We start from the raw sequence: 19433 nt of genomic DNA on the forward strand, positions 1-19433 counted from the left end.
TTCCATGGATTACCAATGACTAAATTAGAAGTTTTATCTTATAACTGAAGAAATTGGAAACTTAGGGAAAAAATATGAAATCACTACTTCATTTCCAAAAACATTTATTCAATTGTCATCAATATCCACACAAATTTACGGAACGGTAGTTGAATATTTCAGGTTAGGAATATGTTGCGGCCTCTTTTCAGTCCCTTAGTTTATTTTCTTAATAACTCTTGTTATTTTCAGCGTGATCAGTCTTTACGGTATTAATGTAATATTGCGCAAAACAAACTGATGGCACAAAAGAGTACAAGAGCATGTCAGAAAACACTAGAAAATAATTGAGCCTGCTTGTTCTTGCTTAGAAAACACAGGAGAAGCTAAAAAGACGTGTCCCTTTATTTCAGGCGGTGGTTAAGTATTTAGCTTCTTATCTTGGATTATGTAAATGTATATGTCATATGTGGATCCTGCATTAGTCACCTATATACCAAACATTCTTTTAGAAGTGGCATAGCATTACCAGTACACCCTAATGAGTCTTTTATAGTAAAACACCTCTTCTTTAAAAACACCACCCCAAATCTAGACCACATTTGCAACTCGTTTTTGTCAAGTTATCGGACCCACAGTGAGAGATAACAGATGTTATGTAGGGCCAGCTGGGAGCTGTAGTTCTCTAGACAGTTTGGGCGATGTCACAGAAGGCAATAACTGGACTCTGAGAACCTTCCTTGTGGGCTCAGCAATCTTCCTTGTGGGCATTATAGTTCTGGTGTCTGGGTGCAGATATAGAATGCCTATGATAGTGCAAATAATTGATACTCTCACAGTGGTAAATTTGGACAATAAGTAGTAGTTTTACTGAAGTTTTTCACTTTGCAAATAGATACAGGACATAGGAGGGAATTTATCAGTGGTTTTTACCCTGGTTTTGTGGTGTACATTTGTCGAACAGTTTGTCTCAGATGCTGTTTAGAGACTTTTAATTGCGACTTTTGTTTTAGGAGGTTTTTCAAAAAGAACAAACCGAGTTGTGATTTCAGTAGATATCATGCAGTGGTAAGAAATTTATGATGCGCAACTTTTCACTTTGTCACATCTTTTGTCACAACTGCCCTTACTGAGGCCCTGAGGCCAAAGTCTACACTTGGCTTACAAAACTAACAGCAAACAGCATTATTATAAAGTCGCAAAAAAGTTACAGAGGAGTACCATACAAAGGGGAGTACTGGAGTAAGAAATGTGATCAGCACCATATTTGTCATATGCCCTGCACCATGTAATACATTTGGTGCATTTTGAGTGCTATAATACCCTATAGCAAGGAGCAGGAGAGTAAGGTTTGTGGCAGGGAAGTCACGCAGTACTGGCTCCAGCCAGAGGCCCATCAGAAGTCCAGTAGTGGCAGAAAGGCACATGTTGCTTTCCTCTTCTTTTCCTCTTAGAGACAGATTATGGATTCTGTGTTGGGCACTTCCTCCTAGACTGGGATGTGACGTCACGGCAACGCCACTTAGTGACCTCACACCACACCCCCTCCATTCATGTCACGTCCCCTCTCATAGACATGAATGGAGGGGGCATGGTGTGATGTCACTAGGGGCCTAGGCTGTGACGTCACGTTCCTGTCTTGGAGGCAGCGCCCGGCACAGAATGTCGGGGGCTGCACCAAGATCACGGGGTCCCCAGCAGCGGGACCCCTGAGATAATACATCTTATCCCCTATCTTATCCCCTAACCTTTCGAAGGGGTTATCCAGTGGAATTAGGTAATTTTTTATTGTCTCCAGACTGCCTTCAAAATTAATAAACACTTTAACTCATTTTCCGCCGCACCCTCATAGCTACAGTGTTGGGATGCCTCACCCATGGCCGATGACTCTGCTTATCGACAGTGCCACTCGCCAATCACTGGCTGAGGTGAGACACGGGATTCGGGTGCCCTTCTCCAGCCAGTGGAGCTGTAGATGTTATGTCACAGCGCCGCTGCACCAATCACTGACTGCAGCCGTGTCCCGCCTGCAGCCGTGTCAGAAAGCAGAATCACCGGCCGTGGGCGAGGCATCCCAATACCGGAGCTATGAGGGAGCGGCAGAAAGTGAGTTAAAGGGGTTATCCAGGAAAAGACTTTATATATATATATATATCAACTGGCTCCAGAAAGTTAAACAGATTTGTAAATTACTTCTATTAAAAAATCTTAATCCTTTCAGTACTTATGAGCTTCTAAAGTTAAGGTTGTTCTTTTCTGTCTAAGTGCTCTCTGATGACACGTGTCTCGGGAACCGCCCAGTTTAGAAGCAGATCTCCATAGCAAACCTCTTCTAAACTGGGAGGTTCCCGAGACATGTGTCATCAGAGAGAACTTAGACAGAAAAGAACAACCTTAACTTCAGAAGCTCATAAGTACAGAAAGGATTAAGATTTTTTTAATAGAAGTAATTTACAAATCTGTTTAACTTTCTGGAGCCAGTTGATATATATATATAAAAAAGTTTTTTCCTGGATAACCCCTTTAAAGGAGTACAAATGTCTTAGACACTTACCCCCTATCCACAGGATAGGAGACGAGTGTTGCTGAGAACACCGCAATCTCCCACAAGGGGACTTGGCTCTGTGGAGATCGTGGGGGTCCCAGCATTTGGAACCCCCGGAATAAGTGTCTAGGGCTGCAGATCTCCTTTAAAGTGTTTGTTATTTTTCTATGTAGCCTAGGGACAATAAAACATTACCTAATTTCACCGGATAACCCCTTTAAACACACGCTTATATATTTTCCACCAGAGGTGGCAGCACAGAGAACGTAAACCATTGGAAATCCATTTATTACAGTATACACACATTATAAGTAATACAGAGAAATACAATATATGTTAGATGTGTTCTGACAGTACCCATATTGGATTATACAGATTAAAATGAATCTACTGCCATGTGGGGACCTTTTTAAAGGGGTTATCCAGAAATAGAAAAACACAGCTACTTTTTTTTCAAAAACCACTCCCTGTCTATCTCCAGGTTGGTTGTGGTTCTGTAGCTCAGTTCCATTGAAGTGAGTGGAGCCGAGTTGTAAAACCACACCCAACCTGGAGACAGACATGGAGCTGTTTTTGAAAGAAATTAGCTGTGGTGAAGTGGATCTGCTGATCCTGTGTGAAAGATGGCGTGGGCCGTACCAGGGAGCGGAGTCTAAGGTGTCGCTGATTTTCACCAGAGCCCGCAGCAAAGCGGGATGGACTTGCTGCGGCAGGCGGCACCCAGGTCGCTTCCTCTGATATGACTCATCCACACAGGCTGCCGAGGTGAAATGTGGCACAGGAATGATAATGAAAACTCATAGTCGGGGATAGGCAGGAAGGTCAGGACAGGCGGCACTGGAGCGTGGACAGGAAATGTACCAAGGAGGTCTGGTACTCAGTAAGGCAGAACACTAGTATGGTATGCTTTCTCTAAGGCTGTGGGGCACAAAGATCCATCAAGGGGAAACAGGAAGTGCTGACACTTATAGTGTCAGTGAGCACCAGTAACCAATTAAGGGCGTACTGACCCTTTAAATCGCAGAGAGCCTGCACGCGCGTGCCCTAGAGGACGGATACACACACGCCGACAACCTGGGACAATGGAGGAAGCAGGAGGTGAGTGACGGCCCGGGGTTTGCATGCGGGCATGTCCCACGATGGGAACTGTGGCACCGCCGGCAGAGGAGGATGAGGCAGGAAAGTGCTCGCGGCCAGCGTGTCTGGCCAGAGTACTAGTTGTAACATGTGTTTTTCTATTCCTAGATAACACCTTTAATTCAGTAGCAAATAAACTGGATACCAGAATCCTGCACTCTGTTCATTGCCCATCTTCTACGCCATGCATGTGTATCTCTTGGGTTCGAAGAGGATACAATGCACTAGATAGAAGACCATGTGCATTATATGAAAATGCTATAACCTTCTGTCTAATATTTGGGGTAAGGAGTCTGACATCTGATGTCTGTACAGACTGCACATATAAGACTGTGAAAAACCTTAATATCCCGAATAGGTGTTTGGGCCTATATACACAATGTTTATTCTGTGAGGAATTGCGGCCGATATTAGGGGTAATTTTGCGCCTCTGCAGTGTGCCCTTGGCAGAAAGCAAAAAATCGGTAGTGTACATGGGCCATAAGACTTTCTGAGCTAATAAAGTTACTAGATTAAAAGTATATTAAGATGTTACTATTAAGCACTTGTTTATTCCCAGCATTCTTCAATCTGTATTTTATTATCTACCTCTTCAGGTAACACAGTTTCTTCATGTATGTAACTACTGCATGGTAAATAACTTTCTTTCAAGTCTTTGCTGTGCTTTGGTCTTATAAATAACTCTTTATGACGCAGGCCTACATACTTATAAAGGCAAAACAAACCATGCAAAGCCTCCAATAAAAGCCATGTATACATATTTCACGGAGATCTACATTCTCCTGGCCAGTAATTAAACCCTGCTTGTTTCTAGTGTTTAAAGTTTCCATGGCAACAGGGATTTTTCCCAGGCCTACATACTTATGCTAACAGGTCCACCCACGCCGGCTCTGGTAATAATAAATAAATAAACTATTACTGAGGGAACGAGGAGAATGGAGGAGGCAGATCTGCTCATTTTCACATGTTCTTTTTGTATTTGATGCATTATATTTCAGTTAGGATAATAAACACTTTGGTCATATATCATAGAAATCACCTAATGCCGACCATATATCAATTGATGTCCAATAATAGTCATAATGAGTCCTTGTGACACTGATAGCTAAGCCTATGATACCAAAAGGACTGAATATGATTTATAGTCATGAGAAAAATGTATTAGACATGTCAGAAGCAATCCTGTAATGCGTGCTGTCTATCTTCTCACGTGGTTCTCCTTTAAAAAGAAAGCAATAGTAGAGCAATGGAATCCAAGCAGAGTAGGTTTACGTAACAATTTTTCACATGGTGACACAGCCATCTTGATAGTGACAGTTCTCAGATGAGGCACATTAGCATAACATATATATGTATCCATCTCTCTCAAAGACAAAGCATTATAATAATAATATTGTTGTTGTTACATGTTTTCATGTGTAGTAAGTCTATAGAAAAGACATCAGTGGTGATGTCTTCTCTGTGTTGCCATGTTCACAGAATAGAATCCCCTTGCGGAATTCCATTAGGACATTCCACTGCAGCAGGGTCCCATTGATTCCCATGGGATTCTGCTGAACTGTGCACATGGCGGAATTTCCAAGGCAATCCGACAGAATTTTCAGTGGAATTTGATCACAGCACAAATTGCCACGGAAATCCCGATTCCGGATTTGCAGAATGAATAGACATGTCTATTTTTTTCTGCGGAATCCACATAGAAATGCATTGCCGTCTATGAGATGGCAAACTTCCGAGTGGTCCTAGCACGGCATGTTCTGCCAGTGCTCCGCTGTTGGCACAGAAAATTTCCATGCGGACATTTCACTATGTGAACATAGCCTAATCCATATGACAACCTCTATATAAACTCCGTGCATCAAAAAGTAATACTGCAGACCCTGTTAACCCCTTAACGACCATGGACGTAAATGTACGTCCTGGTTTGACGTCCTGTGTATGACCGCGAGCAGCGGAAGCGTGCTCGCGTCATACACGGCAGGTTCCGGCTAGCAGCAGCTGGGGACCCGCCCGTAATGGCTGACATCCGCGATCGGTCGGATGTCCGCCATTAAGCCCTCAGATGCCGTGATCAATACAGATCATGGCATCTGCGGCATTGCGGTACTTTGATTGGATGATTGGATCGCCCGCAGCGCTGCCGCGGCGATCCGAACATCTGTAATGGCGGCCGGAGGTCCCCTCACCTGGCTCCTGCCGTCTCCTGGGGTCTTCTGCTCTGGTCTGAGATCGAGCAGACCAGAGCAGAAGATCACCGATAATACTGATCAGTGCTGTGTCCTATGCATAGCACTGCACAGTATTAGCAATTAAAGGATTGCTATAGATAGTCCCCTATGGGGACATAAAAAGTGTTAAAAAAAAGTTGAAAAATGTAAAAATAAAAAAGTAAAAAAAAAGTGAAAAATCCCCTCTCCCAATAAAAAGGAAAATTGTCCGTTTTCCCATTTTATCCCCAAAAAGCATAAAATGTTTTTTTAAATAAACATATTTGGTATTGCTGCGTGCGTAAATGTCTGAACTATCAAAATATAATGTTAATGATCCCGTACGGCGAATGGCGTAAACGAAAAAATATTTAAAAAATGTCCAAAAATGCTGCTTTTTTGTCACATTTTATATATGCAAACGTGGTATCTAAAAAAAGTACAGATGACGATGCAAAAAATGAGCCCTCATACCGCCCTATATACGGAAAAATGTAAAAGTTATAGGTGGTCAAAATAGGGCGATTTTAGATTACTGATTTTGTACAAAAAGTTTTAGATTTTTTTTAAGCGGTAAAAAAATATAAAAGTATCTAGCCATGGGTATCATTTTAATCGTATTGACCTGCAGAATAAAGAACACATGTCATTTCTACCGTAAATCGTACAGTGTGAAAACAAACCCCTCCAAAATGTGCAAAATTTGGGTTTTTATTAAAATTTCCTCCCCAAATTTTTTTTTGGGGTTCGCCATACATTTTATGGTAAAATGAGAGGTTTCATTACAAAGTAAAATTGGTCACGCAAAAAGCAAGCCCTTATATGGGTCTGTAGATGGAAATATAAAAGGGTTATGGATTTTAGAAGACGAGGAGGAAAAAACGAAAACGCAAAAATAAAATTGGCCTGGTCCTTAAGGTGAAAATGGGCTTTGTCAATAAAGGGGTACTCCGCCCCTAGACATCTTATCCCCTATCCAAAGGATAGGGTATAAGATGTCAGATCGCCGCGGTCCCGCTGCTGGGGACCCCCGGGATTGCCGCTGCGGCACCCCGCTGTCATTACTGCACAGAGCGAGTTCCCTCTGTGCGTAATGAAGGGCAGTACAGGGGCCGGAGCATCGTTACATCACGGCTCCGCCCCTCATGATGTCACGGCCCGCCCCCTCAATACAAGTCTATGGGAGGGGGCGTGGCGGTTGTCACGCCCCTGCCATAGACTTGTATTAAGGGGGCGGGCCGTGATGTCATGAGGGGCGGAGCCATGACATCACGCTGCTCCGTCCCCTGTATCGCCCGTCATTACGCACAGAACGAACTCGCTCTGTGTCAGCGGCAATCCAGGGGGTCCCCAGCAGCGGGACCGCGGTGATCTGATATCTTATCCCCTATCCTTTGGATAGGGGATAAGATGTCTAGGGGCGGAGTACCCTTTTAAGGGGTTAAAGTGCAAATAATCTGCTGCTTGAGAACTTACTCAATAAAATATGAATCCTTCTTTTCCAGTGGAAAGACATCTACAGTTGCTAAACCAGGGGCTACAGCCGTTATCTGCCAATCCCCCTGGCATGCAAGTAGGCATGTGTAATATTTCTGGAACCTTTTAGGTTATTATATCATCAGTCCCACATCTGATATTCCTATCATAATATTTGTATTACATAATTACTATGTATACACTAATATGTATGTTTTTGCTAAAAGCCCTCTTAGGTTAGATCATTCTTGCATCGCTGACTGCACCTTTATCTTTGATTTAATTTTTATTTTTTTTTAGCATATTCATATTTTCCCAGTCTTTGAAGTCTTTTTTTTGTCAGTATGCACATTTCATCTCTTTGTAGAACAATAACAGTCAACCAAAATAAGCCACATCACAGATATACAGTACAAAGCCAACCAAACAAGCCACATCAAGCCATGTTGTTCTATTACATAGAAGGTAGTGACAACCACAGAAAGGTACAATACAAAAGTAAAAGTCTTTGAGCAATCAAATTATATTATCTGATAACCAACATCTTGTGATGAGGTCAACACACTACAATACAGGAATATAACATCTCATTTCAATTACAAGGATTTTACCCCAGTAACCAGCATTATTTACTGCTGCATTTACTTCAGCCATATTTGCAAGAACTCTAACAACTCAGCGCTTCCTTCCTATGAATTGTAGATCTAGAAAACCTGTTGTTACATTTTTCTTCCTACTATGGAACCAATCTTTGCTCACAATGAACCTTGAGTTGTGGTTTTCACGCTACAGCAGGATATTAAAGTCAGACAAACCAATAGTAGATAAAGTATGAAAATAGGAGGCACTCACCGCTTCATGTGCTCAAAGAATATTTATTAATCTTCGTGCAGTAAAACGCAACAGGACTAGAGATGAGCGAACTTACAGTAAATTCGATTCGTCACGAACTTCTCGGCTCGGCGGTTGCTGACTTTTCCTGCATAAATTAGTTCAGCTTTCCGGTGCTCCGGTGGGCTGGAAAAGGTGGATACAGTCCTAGGAAAGAGTCTCCTAGGACTGTATCCACCTTTTCCAGCCCACGGGAGCACCTGAAAGCTGAACTAATTTATGCAGGAAAAGTCATCAACTGCCGAGCCGAGAAGTTCGTGACAAATCGAATTTACTGTAAGTTCGCTCATCTCTAAACAGGACCAACATCGGACACTACTAGCAGAGCACATGACACGGTGAGTGCCTCCTACTTTCATACTTCATCTACTGATGGTTTATTGATATACCTAGCTGAGGATTGAGCACCCCATTTGTGCCCCTAAGCCTCTGGATGGTACCCCTGGAAGTTATTGGTGCATGTATGTAAGGAGTTAACATTCTGGTTGTGCCGACTGCTGTGACTATTGATTGACTGTAATGTAAGTGCAGAGTTATTTTTTATTTATTTTTTTTGACAATCCTATAATCCCCTCGAGAGTGGTGTGAGTAACCCAGATCCTTATCATTCCTCTTGGCACAGTATGACACCTGGAGGCCCTTCAAATAATAAAGACATTGATTAAAAGTGTCCTATTGCAATTATTAAGACATAATGACTGCTATGGCCAATAGGGGACACGGAGAATTCAGCTTTGCTGGCATGGGATTCAGTAAAAGCCATTATTTCATGAACATAGCCTCCAGTAATAGCTTGCATCATTTTAAATATACCTAATGTAGCTTTAGGCTCCAAATATATATGACCTGTAGTAAGAGAGGTTGTAAATATGAATCAATAGGAAGCTCTTACTGGGGGTATCGCTACAGGGGATGGAGAAGTAGCAGTTACATGCAGATATTAGTGCTTGAGGGGGCTCAGTGGCACCAGAGTATAAATGGCATAAAGTAAATGAGTAAATTACCAACTTAGTGCACATGGGCAGTGCCAAACTCCTCATCCCCTGTCTCCAAGGCAAGCCATAGTGCTCAGCTTACCAGCATCCCAGAGGACCAATACATCTGGGACAGAATAGAACAGTCATTGAGGCATCAAGTAGTTGATCCCCATGAGAAAACTAAAACATGTCTCCATATTTTCATATATGGGATGAAAGATACAAATAGTTATGATGGGTTGTATATTCATTATCTGTAGAACTTGTTTTGTAAATTCATATACAGATCAATGGATGTAGTGGATGGGCCATTATTCAGTTACATAGTAGAGTAAAAAAAAAATGTCCATCGAGTTCAACTAAGGAGGGAAAGAGATGGATAAGGTAAGGGTTATGGGTGGATGAAGGGGATGGGATGTGATTTTATGCTTCTACATACACAAAAATGTTATTTTGTTCTAAGAATGTATTTAGGCCTGTTTTTAAGCTCTTAGCTGTTTTTGATGTGACCAGTTCCTGAGGTAGACTGTTCCAAAAATTCACAGTTCTTATGGTAAAGAAGGTTTGTCCTCCCCGGAGACTAAACTTTTTTTTTTTTTCTTTAGGAGGTGTTTTACGTGGAACATTTTTTTGTAAGATCCATTTAAATGATAAAATAAATTGATCATATCCCCCTTAAAGGGTCACTCTCATTAAAACTAATTTTTGCTATTGCACTCCTTATGGTAAATGAAAAATATTTCTAATATACTTTGTTTAAAAAAAATGAAGTTTTCTATGTTTTATTTGTGCTTTAAAAAGCTCAAGAGCACATTTTCCCCCAACTCATACACAGACTTTGGACCAAAGTCCAAACACAGGAAGTGCCGCCTGGAGTGCTGAGGGGAAGGGGGGGGGGGGTCCAGCCTCTTCCAATCATAGCTCCTCTCACACATAACTGCCTGTTGGTTGGACACCCCCCCCCCCTCAGCACTCCAGGCGGCACTTCCTGTGTTTGGACTTTGGTCCAGAGTCTGTGTATGAGCTGGGGGAAAATGTGCTCTTGAGCTTTTTTTAAGCACAAATAAAACATAGAAAACTTTTTTTTTTTTTTAAACAAAGTATATCAGAAATATTTTTCATTTACCATAAGGAGTGCAATAGCAAAAATTAGTTTTAATGAGAGTGCCCATTTAAATGTCTCTTCTCAAGACTTATCAAATGTAATTATTTTAATATTTCCTTTTAACTTAGATGTTCCATGCCCCTTATAAGTTTAGTGGCACACCTTTGTACCTTTTCCATCTCCAGGACATCTTTCCTATGAACTGGTTCCCAAAACTGAACAGCATATTCCAGGTGAGGTCACACCAATTCTATATAAAGCAGTAGTATTATGTTCCTATCCAGTGAGTCCATGCCTTTTTTGATACATGACAATATCCTGCTTGACATAGCACACTGTTCTGTAGTCTATGATCTATAAGTACACCCAGATCCTTCTCTACCAGTGACTCTCCCAGTTTAAAGGGGTTATCCAGGAAAAAAAACTTTTTTATATATATCAACTGGCTCCAGAAAGTTAAACAGATTTGTAAATGTCTTGGAACATCTTAAAACTACTCACAATAATGACCCAGCCGCATTAAAATTCTTTGAGATAAAGAGAATAATGCCCAAAGAAGGGATTGATAGGAAAAAGCTACCACTGCGTACGGAGGCGGAGTTCATCCTGCGCACGGATGCCCAAGGTAATCTTGGACTCAACGATAAGCTAGATTTCAGTGTATTTTTATAAATAGAAGTCCATATATGTTGTAGATTTTTGTAGAGGGTATTGATTTTAAAGATTTTTCTACTTTTGTAAGATTTTAAATCACTTACCTGTGTGTAACGCCCTTCTGCTGACGTAATCGTGGGTGTGTATATAACCGGCAACGCGTCATCAGAGGGCGTAGTCTGACGAAGCGGGCCGTGTTCCCGTGAAACAGCTGTAACTATACCTCCTGTTCCCTGGCGTCCCTGCCGACCAAAAGTCCTCCTGTGTTCTACGTTTATGTTCAACGGAATAAAGAATCTGTGCACGTTAATCGGGTGAGTGCGGTTTTTTCTACATTGTCCCGATTGTGTCAAGCGATATGTGCTTTCTCTAACCAGCACCCCGACATAGCACACACCGTCCAGTCTCTATCTATACCTTAGAAAGCGGATACCATATTACCTAGTAAACTGCCTTCACCTGCATAGCAGTGCCGGACTTGTACTCTTTCTACCTGCTCCAGATTTGTAAATTACTTCTATTAAAAAATCTTAATCCTTTCAGTACTTATGAGCTTCTGAAGTTAAGGTTGTTCTTTTCTGTCTAAATCCTCTCTGATGACACCTGTCTCGGGAAACGCCCAGTTTAGAAGCAAATCCCCATAGCAAATCTCTTCTAAACTGGGCGTTTCCCGAGACAGGTGTCATCAGAGAGGATTTAGACAGAAAAGAAAAACCTTAACTTCAGAAGCTCATAAGTACTGAAAGGATTAAGATTTTTTAATAGAAATAATTTACAAATCTGTTTAACTTTTTGGAGCCAGTTGATTTATATAAAAAAGTTTTTTCCTGGAATACCCCTTTAACTCCCCTTTCCCCCATCGGACATATGATGCATGCAGGTTAATAATATCTAGATGCATAACTTTACATTTATCCACACTAAACCTCACTTGCCAAGTGGATGTCAAAACACTTAGTCTATCCAAATCAGTGTGGCTGTCTTACATGCAATCACTTTGCAGACTAGTGCAAATGACATTGCCAGCTATGCTTTGCTGTCCAGGAAATCCTGCACTCTCTTTGGCAGTACTTTGCTTTTGCAAAACTATTTGCTTTTAGATACCATGCATTTCAGGTGCTGAACAATGTAAGCATGGAACCTGAAATTGAAAATCACAACAGGAACTAATATTGACCATATTTCCTCAGTATTTTCCTGTAGAAACAATAGGCCTCATTTATTAAAGGGGTACTCCGTCCCTAGAAATCTTATCCCCTATCCGCATCTCTGCTGCGGCACCCCGCTATCATTACTGCACAGAGCACGCTCACTATGTGCGTAATGACCGGCGATACAGGGGCCGGAGCATCGTGATGTCATGGACCCGCCCCCTCGTGATGTCATGGCTCCGCCCCCTTAATGCAAGTCTATGGGAGGGGGCGTGAAGGCCACCATAGACTTGTATTGAGTGGGCCGTGATGTCACGAGGGGGCGGAGCCGTGATGTAACGATGCTCCGGCCCCTGTATTGGCCGTCATTACGCACAGAGCGAGCGTGCTCCCCAGCAGCGGGACCACGGTGATCTGACATCTTATCTTATCCCCTATCCTTTGGATAGGGGATAAGATGCTAGGGGGCGGAGTACCCTTTTAAGGCTTTTCCGAGTAGATTTTGTAGTTTTTTTTTTTGTTGTATGTGTTGTGCAACAGAATTTCTGACAAAAGATCCAAGAAAACCCCACTAACTCTCCACTTTACTCAGAAAACCCTACAAAGGGGCTTGTCTCCAAAAAACAAAGGGGCGTGTCCAGGGCTCAAGTCCTGCAGGAACGCGCAGGAACGGAGTTCCTGCACTTTTTTCACAGTAGGAACACTGTTCCCATTAGCAGGAGTTCTGCAGGACCAGCGTTTGAGTGGAAATCTTGGGTGAGTTCCTGCCCTTTTTTTTCCTAGGACTTGACCCCTGGGCGTGTCTCCAAAAAACATTTTTACATTTTTTAAAGAAACCTACAAATGAACTAATACTTCCACATAAAATGTGGCGGATTTAAGCCCTGGCAAACCCGACAGCTCAGAGCATGTGTAAAAAGAGCAAAACATAGGGAAAATCACCAAATAGTAGAAACAATAGTAAATACCATGAAAAAATGTAATTCGGAAACAAAATCCCACAAAGAAAACTACACTCCATTCTTAGTAAATGAGGCCCAATGTATCTAGGGTAGGATAATGGTAGGAAAATACAGACAAATGACCCTGATTTACTCAAAGTGGAGTGTAGTTTTCTTTGTGGGTTTTGATTTCCGACAGGTATTTTCTCAAGGTATTTACTAAGGTTTCCCTATATTTTGCACTTTTCCCTACGTTTTGCTTTTTTTACACTTGTTCTGATCTGTTGGGTTTTTCCACCTCAAATCCACCACATTTTCTGTGGAAACCTTAGTAAATATGTTGGGTTTTTGTGAAATTTTTGGGGATAAGCCCCCTTTTATGTGACCATGCCCCCTTTTCCTGACATCCACGCCCATTTTTCGGGTTTTCCCAGTAAAATGGAGAGTTAGTCAGGTTTTTTTTCCAATTATGGCGCAAATTCTGGCACAGACAGAATTTCTGGCACAACGTGCCAGAATCTGGCGCACAACCTGACAAAATATGTCAGATTTACAATAGTAAATCGGAGCCAATGTGTGCATGCATCTATACGATCAAACAGGGGTATATAAAGGTACAACATGAGTCCATTAGTTATTTTGACTCTGTATTCATGATATGTATACCAAAAGCTGTCCATTTACATCAGAATTTGATCGGGCAGAATAAACATCTATGAAATCATTGTACAAAGGAATTCTACAAGCAAAAGGCTAAAACTGAATGACTAAGGGCCATAGCTAAATAAAACACACACACACAGGTTGCTTGTGCAAAGTGGCAAATAATGGGTCAAATTTACCTAGTCATGACAAACATTTGAATTATCAGCGGACCATAGCCTGACATATCCCGTTTTTAGCAGCTGACAATATGCCATCACAATTTCCAAAGATCGGCTGAAATGGCCCAAATTGATAGTTTCAGTCACTCGGGGGCTGTTTCAGACACATTATTCAAATTGTAAGCATGTCATTTGCTGTAATTATGGCATATTTTATATTCTGGTAAATATATTTCTACATGATTTGATCCATTACCTCTCCTAGATATTTGTTTCTAACTAGTATTTTTTAATAAGGCGTTTGTTTTAGAAATTGCTGTGGAATATCGACCTGTCAACCTGCCCTGGCAGGGAGCATTTACACTGACCAAATCATGTTAACCTAATGGAAATCATCATTTTGGTGCTCCCAATTAAATAAATTAGAGGACATCAGTAGGTATTAGTCATAGTGTATTAACTTACTTAACTAATAGCTTGTTTAATGCAGAAGGAGCTTCTTCTCGTAGAGGCATTTTGTGACCCTTCATGTCCTTCTGAATTACAACATTTAAAAAAACATCTGTAACATTTGTTGTTGTATTGTAACCTCAATCTTGTGACATAACCTATCCTGTTTGTATTTGCCAGGGATTAAATAATGTAATGAGCAGTCCAGAGGAAACACCATATGGGTGACAGAGGCAGAGCCATGGCTGGTCATTGTCAGGAAGGCTTAATGGCACCGCAGGTTATCTCTCTGGGCTAATCCAAGAGCAAGGTGTCTGAACTGACAGTGTTCAGTTAGATTTTCCAAGGTCACACTCGAATATGGTGTCAGGTGCGATGGAAGTTGGGGTGTCCTGATGTTATGGTTTGGAGACATGCCAGACACATGGGTAAAGATGGTCATACTTAAAGGGGTACTCCGCTGCACACATCTTATCCTCTATCCAAAGAATAGGACATAAGATATTAGATCACGAGGGTCCCACCACTGGGGATCCCCGCCATCTCCGGTCCGTCACCCCTGTCATTGGGGGCATGGAGCGAACTCCGCTCCGTGCCTGATGACTGACGATGCAGGCTGCCACGCCCCCTCCATCCAGGCATGATGGCTCTGTACTAGCCATCACTTGCTCTCCCATAGACATGAATGGAGGGGACGTGGCATGACGTCACGAACGTGGAAGCTGCAAGCTTCCATGTTCCGGATGCCGCAGATGCCGGCCCGGAGATCGCGGAGGTCCCCAGTGGCGGACCCCCGCTATCTAGCATCTTATCCACTGTCCTTTGGAAAGTGGATAAGATGTGTGCAGCTGAGCAGCCCTTTAAAGGACAACTGCAGCGCTAGCAAATTAGGGCCCAAATGTAATAATATCACAAGTTTCTAAATGGGATCCATTACCTGGCTGATCCTGTTTCTCCGCTATGCCGCCACCAGAAGTCATCTCCTGGTTCCCTAACGTGCGTAGCGTCAACCTATTATTCTCTATGGAGCCGCCATCTTGGTCGACGCTATGTCACAAATGCCCATAATGCACCAGGGGATTGCTTCACTCCCCCTGCCGCTCGTCGTGCCGGCCCCTCTCCTCCCATCTTATAAATATTCATAATGTTATTATGCGCTCAGCCCTGATTGGCTGAGCGCACAGTAGGGGCCGCTAGTGCTGGGCGGTATGGCCTAAAATGGATATCACAGTATTTTTTTTTTATTATCGCGGTGTCACGGTATTACCGCCTGACCCCCCCCCCCACCCTGCGAGCGGGGTCCCTGTGCCCACTAGCGGTGTCACAAGAATGCCGAGCGCGAGCACGATCGCTACCATCACTGCTAGCGGGGTCCCTGTGCCCACTAGCGGTGTCACAAGAATGCCGAGCGCCTGCTCTGTTCCCCGTCCCTGTCAGCTCTCAGGGTACGGGAAAAGATTTAAAAGCCTTGCGCGCAGTACTACGCAAATAGCGTAGGGCTAACGCCAGGCTCCTAGCGCTCCCTACGTTAGCCCTATGCTATTTGCGTAGTGCTGCGCCTGCGAGGCTTTTAAATCTGTTCCCGTACCCTGAGAGCTGACAGGGACGGGGAACAGAGCCGCGCTCGGCATTCTTGTGACACCGCTAGTGGGCACAGGGACCCCGCTAGCGGTGATGGTAGCGATAGAGCTCGCGGGAGGCATTCTTGTGACACCGCTAGTGGGCATATGGATCCCGCTAGCGGTGGGGATTGATCGTGCTCGCGGGGACACTGGCTGACAGGCGCAGCGGGGGGACACAGTAAATGGATTAGCTTCCATAGGGCCACAGAAGCACACGGGGACAAGTGAGAGCGCCACGCTGGGCTCTACAATTCATCCGGAGGGTGGGGGAGGGGCCCGACCGTTATAGCGGTATGGGCAAAAATCCATACCGTGGGAGAAAAAAAAAACGGTATCCGGTTCATACCGGTATACCGCCCAGCACTAGGGGCCGCAGCCTATCAGTACATGTGGTGAGGGTGGAGAGGGCTGATGAACTGGGAGGGGGAGGATGGGAGGAGATAACCACAAGGGAAGAAGCTGTGGGCATCACTTCATTATAATTTATTATAATTTCCTCGGTGGGGGAGAGGAGGGGGAGAGAGCAGCAGCTAACAGCAAGCTGGCGCAGGGAGTCATGGGAAATGTAGTCTTTATAACATGGCTGCTTATTGCTACAGGTGTCAATTAAAAGAGAATGGCTGGGCCAAATTTGACAAATGAGGTATCGTTGGAAAGGTCTTTGAAAGAGCTATCAGATTTTTTTATGTATGAGCGCTGCAGATGTCCTTTAATTTCTCTGTACTAGTCCCATAATGCCACAGGCAACAGTTTGTGACAGTATACAGTCCTAATAACTCAGCGGTATACGACTGGAGTAGGGTAGTGCCCTTGAGGTATTACTTTAGTGTAAAGATGAGGTCCCTCTCTCTCTTTTTCTATGCTCAATACTTAAAGGTGTAAGTAGAAATAGTCTACAAATAGTCTCTCTGCTTCTTTAAAGTTGATCTTATTGTCTGGCTTCCAGTGGGATTCATACACATTAAAGTCAACAGAAGTGAGAAGCATTTTTGTTAGTAACTCTATTTTATGGCAGTTCTTGAGTCAGTTTTTACATCTTTATACTACCACATTGGACATCCTTTGGCCTTCATTACCACAGCAATTTGTTGTGTCTCAGTGTTCACTAAGTGATGAAATAATAGTTGCAATATATGAGATGGTGGTACTGACATGCTCTATCTAATCCCAGAGATACTCTATAGCAGGGGTAGGCAACCTTTTGGTATCACTGTGCCCAAATAAATTTCGAAGCCGCCTAGTGTGCCGACAATTTGGGTGTGGCTTATTGTGGGTGTGGCTTGTTATGGGTGGGGTTTGTGGGTGTGGCTCGTGACAGGGTGAGGTTGTCCTTGCTGTAAGGGTCTTACAGTGTGGACAATATAGAGGGAGGTGGTTGCCCACAACAGCCATTAAAGAGAAGGTATCCCGGAAAAAACGGATAGGGGATAAGTTTAAGATTGCGATGGGTTCGAGCACTGGGGCCCCCAGCGATCTCCTGTTTGAATCCCCGGCTCTCCTTCACAGTGGCACGTCACGACCCTTGCTCGAAGCGGGGGCCGCAACGCCCCCTCTATATAGTTCTATGGGAGGGCCGAAGATTGCTAAACGGCTTTCCTATACAGCTATATGGAGGGGGCGTGAAGCGCCACTGTGGCCATGCCTTGGGATACTGAACAAGTGTCCTGGAATTCCCAGTAACGAGCGAGCTCTTGTGCTGAGCTGGCTCCCTCTGCACCCAGGGCTCTTGTGTGCCATGAGTGGCACATGTGCCAGGGGTTGCTGATCCCTGCTCTATAGGATAGAGATGTGAAGGCCAGGAAGGAAGGTAAACTCTGGAATCAATCTATCACTATACAACCCTACTACCATGGTGTATTGTCCTGCTGAATGTGTCCCTCAGCAATAAGGTAAACAGATGCCATGAAGGGATAAATTTAGGCTTATCTAATTTAAGCTTATCTTATCTGTCCAAATATCCATCCATAGGTATCAGAGGACTTAGGGTGTGCCAAGATATCATCCCCCACATCGATAAGCCTTCTCCATCTGTTGGCACTTGACAGTAAGGTTTCATCAATTCTTGCTGTTTGTGCCAAATTCTGACCCTCCCATCAGCATGGTGCATTGAAAATTTGGATTCATCTTACCGAGCAAAGCATTTCCACTGCTCAGTGATCCAGTATTTGTGCTTTGTTGCCTACTGGGATCTTAATTTTATGCTATCTTTACCTTTCTGTTTTCCAGCAATAACATTGAAACGAGTTGTCTGCTGATGCGGTCCATCTGAAATAAGGAAAGACAAGTTATGAGTTTAGACATGTTTGCTGAAAAACCAGCATTATATTGAGCTGTATACTTGACAGTGCTCCATCTGTTCATCAGAACGATTCTATGACATGTTTTATTGTGGAGTGGTGTACATCCACAGATTCACAGGATACCCCTTCACTGGATATTTTTCCTCCATTGCACGATTCTTAACAGTCTTTCGACACATTTTATGAAATACTGGTCCAGGGTAGTGTGGCACCAGTGGTCAAGCCTCATCTAGAGTGGCTTGGATCATCTTTTCCACTAATGTGGATTCACACTGAAAGTGACCCACAGAAAACTTGCTCAGTTGTTTTTTGCTACACTCTGGGGCCTGTGAAAGGGAAGGCTAGGATTCCACTTTTTTTTTTTTTTTTTAACAAAACGCCAGAAAAAAATGCCAGTGCAATTTCCTGCGTCTGACGTTCTTTCAGGCGTTTTTTCAGGCGTTTTTGCCTTTGAGTTGAAATTGCATTTTTGGCCCCTTTGGCATTTTTTTCAAAATGTGTTGGGTACAAAAAAAAAAAAAAAAGGATGCAGTAGGGATGGGAAAAATGTATTTAAGGACATTTCTATTTTTTATAATGAACTTTTAATACATTTTTAATAAAGTATGTATGTGTGTTTCACATTTTTTTCTCTATTGTTTTTTTTTTTTTAGTTAGTACTACTACTCCCAGCATGGAACAGACTGTTCCATGATGGGAGTAGTAGTACCTGTACTAATAGACATATCGCCCCGGGACACCCGATGCTATCATCCATAATATAGCAGAGATGCGGAGCGGCTCTATACAGCGCTCTCATCTCTGCTCTGTACTCCGGCCAGTGATGTGAATAGAAATTCATATCACTCATTCATATTTTCTGCCCAGAGTGGGGATTGGCCGGATGGTGGCAGCCAAACACTGCTCTCAGAGGGAAATATGAATGAGCGATGTTCTATTCATATCACTGACCGGAGTATAGTGCAGAGGTGCGAGCGCAGGAGAAAGCCTCTCTGCATCTCTGCAATAGATAGGACGATCACAGCGGATGTCAGGAGTGATACCCACTGTGATCTGTCCTTAACTGCAGGTACTACTACTACCATCATGGAGCATGCTCTGCTCTATGTTGGGAGCTGTAGTACCTGCAGTTAAGGAAAGATCACAGTTAATGTCACTCCTGACACCCGCTCCG

General features: G+C 43.2%; 2 protein-coding genes across 4 annotated transcripts in view; both read left to right on the plus strand.

The window, feature by feature from the left end:
- The window catches only part of LOC130294334 (synaptotagmin-1-like), a 302141-nt gene that overhangs the window by 87958 nt on the left and 194750 nt on the right, over positions 1-19433 (plus strand). The window contains exon 1 of one of the 3 annotated variants that reach the window (XM_056543966.1): positions 10469-10550. The exons of the other annotated variants lie outside the window; for them this stretch is intronic. The gene's annotated coding sequence lies outside the window, so the exon portion shown is untranslated. Of the gene's footprint in view, positions 1-10468; positions 10551-19433 lie in introns of those variants that run through there. 3 annotated transcript variants of the gene reach the window in all.
- The window catches only part of DNAAF3 (dynein axonemal assembly factor 3), a 359599-nt gene that overhangs the window by 21583 nt on the left and 318583 nt on the right, over positions 1-19433 (plus strand). The window lies entirely within an intron of this gene.

Source organism: Hyla sarda, chromosome 10 (genome assembly GCF_029499605.1).
Source record: "Hyla sarda isolate aHylSar1 chromosome 10, aHylSar1.hap1, whole genome shotgun sequence".
NCBI lineage: Eukaryota > Metazoa > Chordata > Amphibia > Anura > Hylidae > Hyla > Hyla sarda.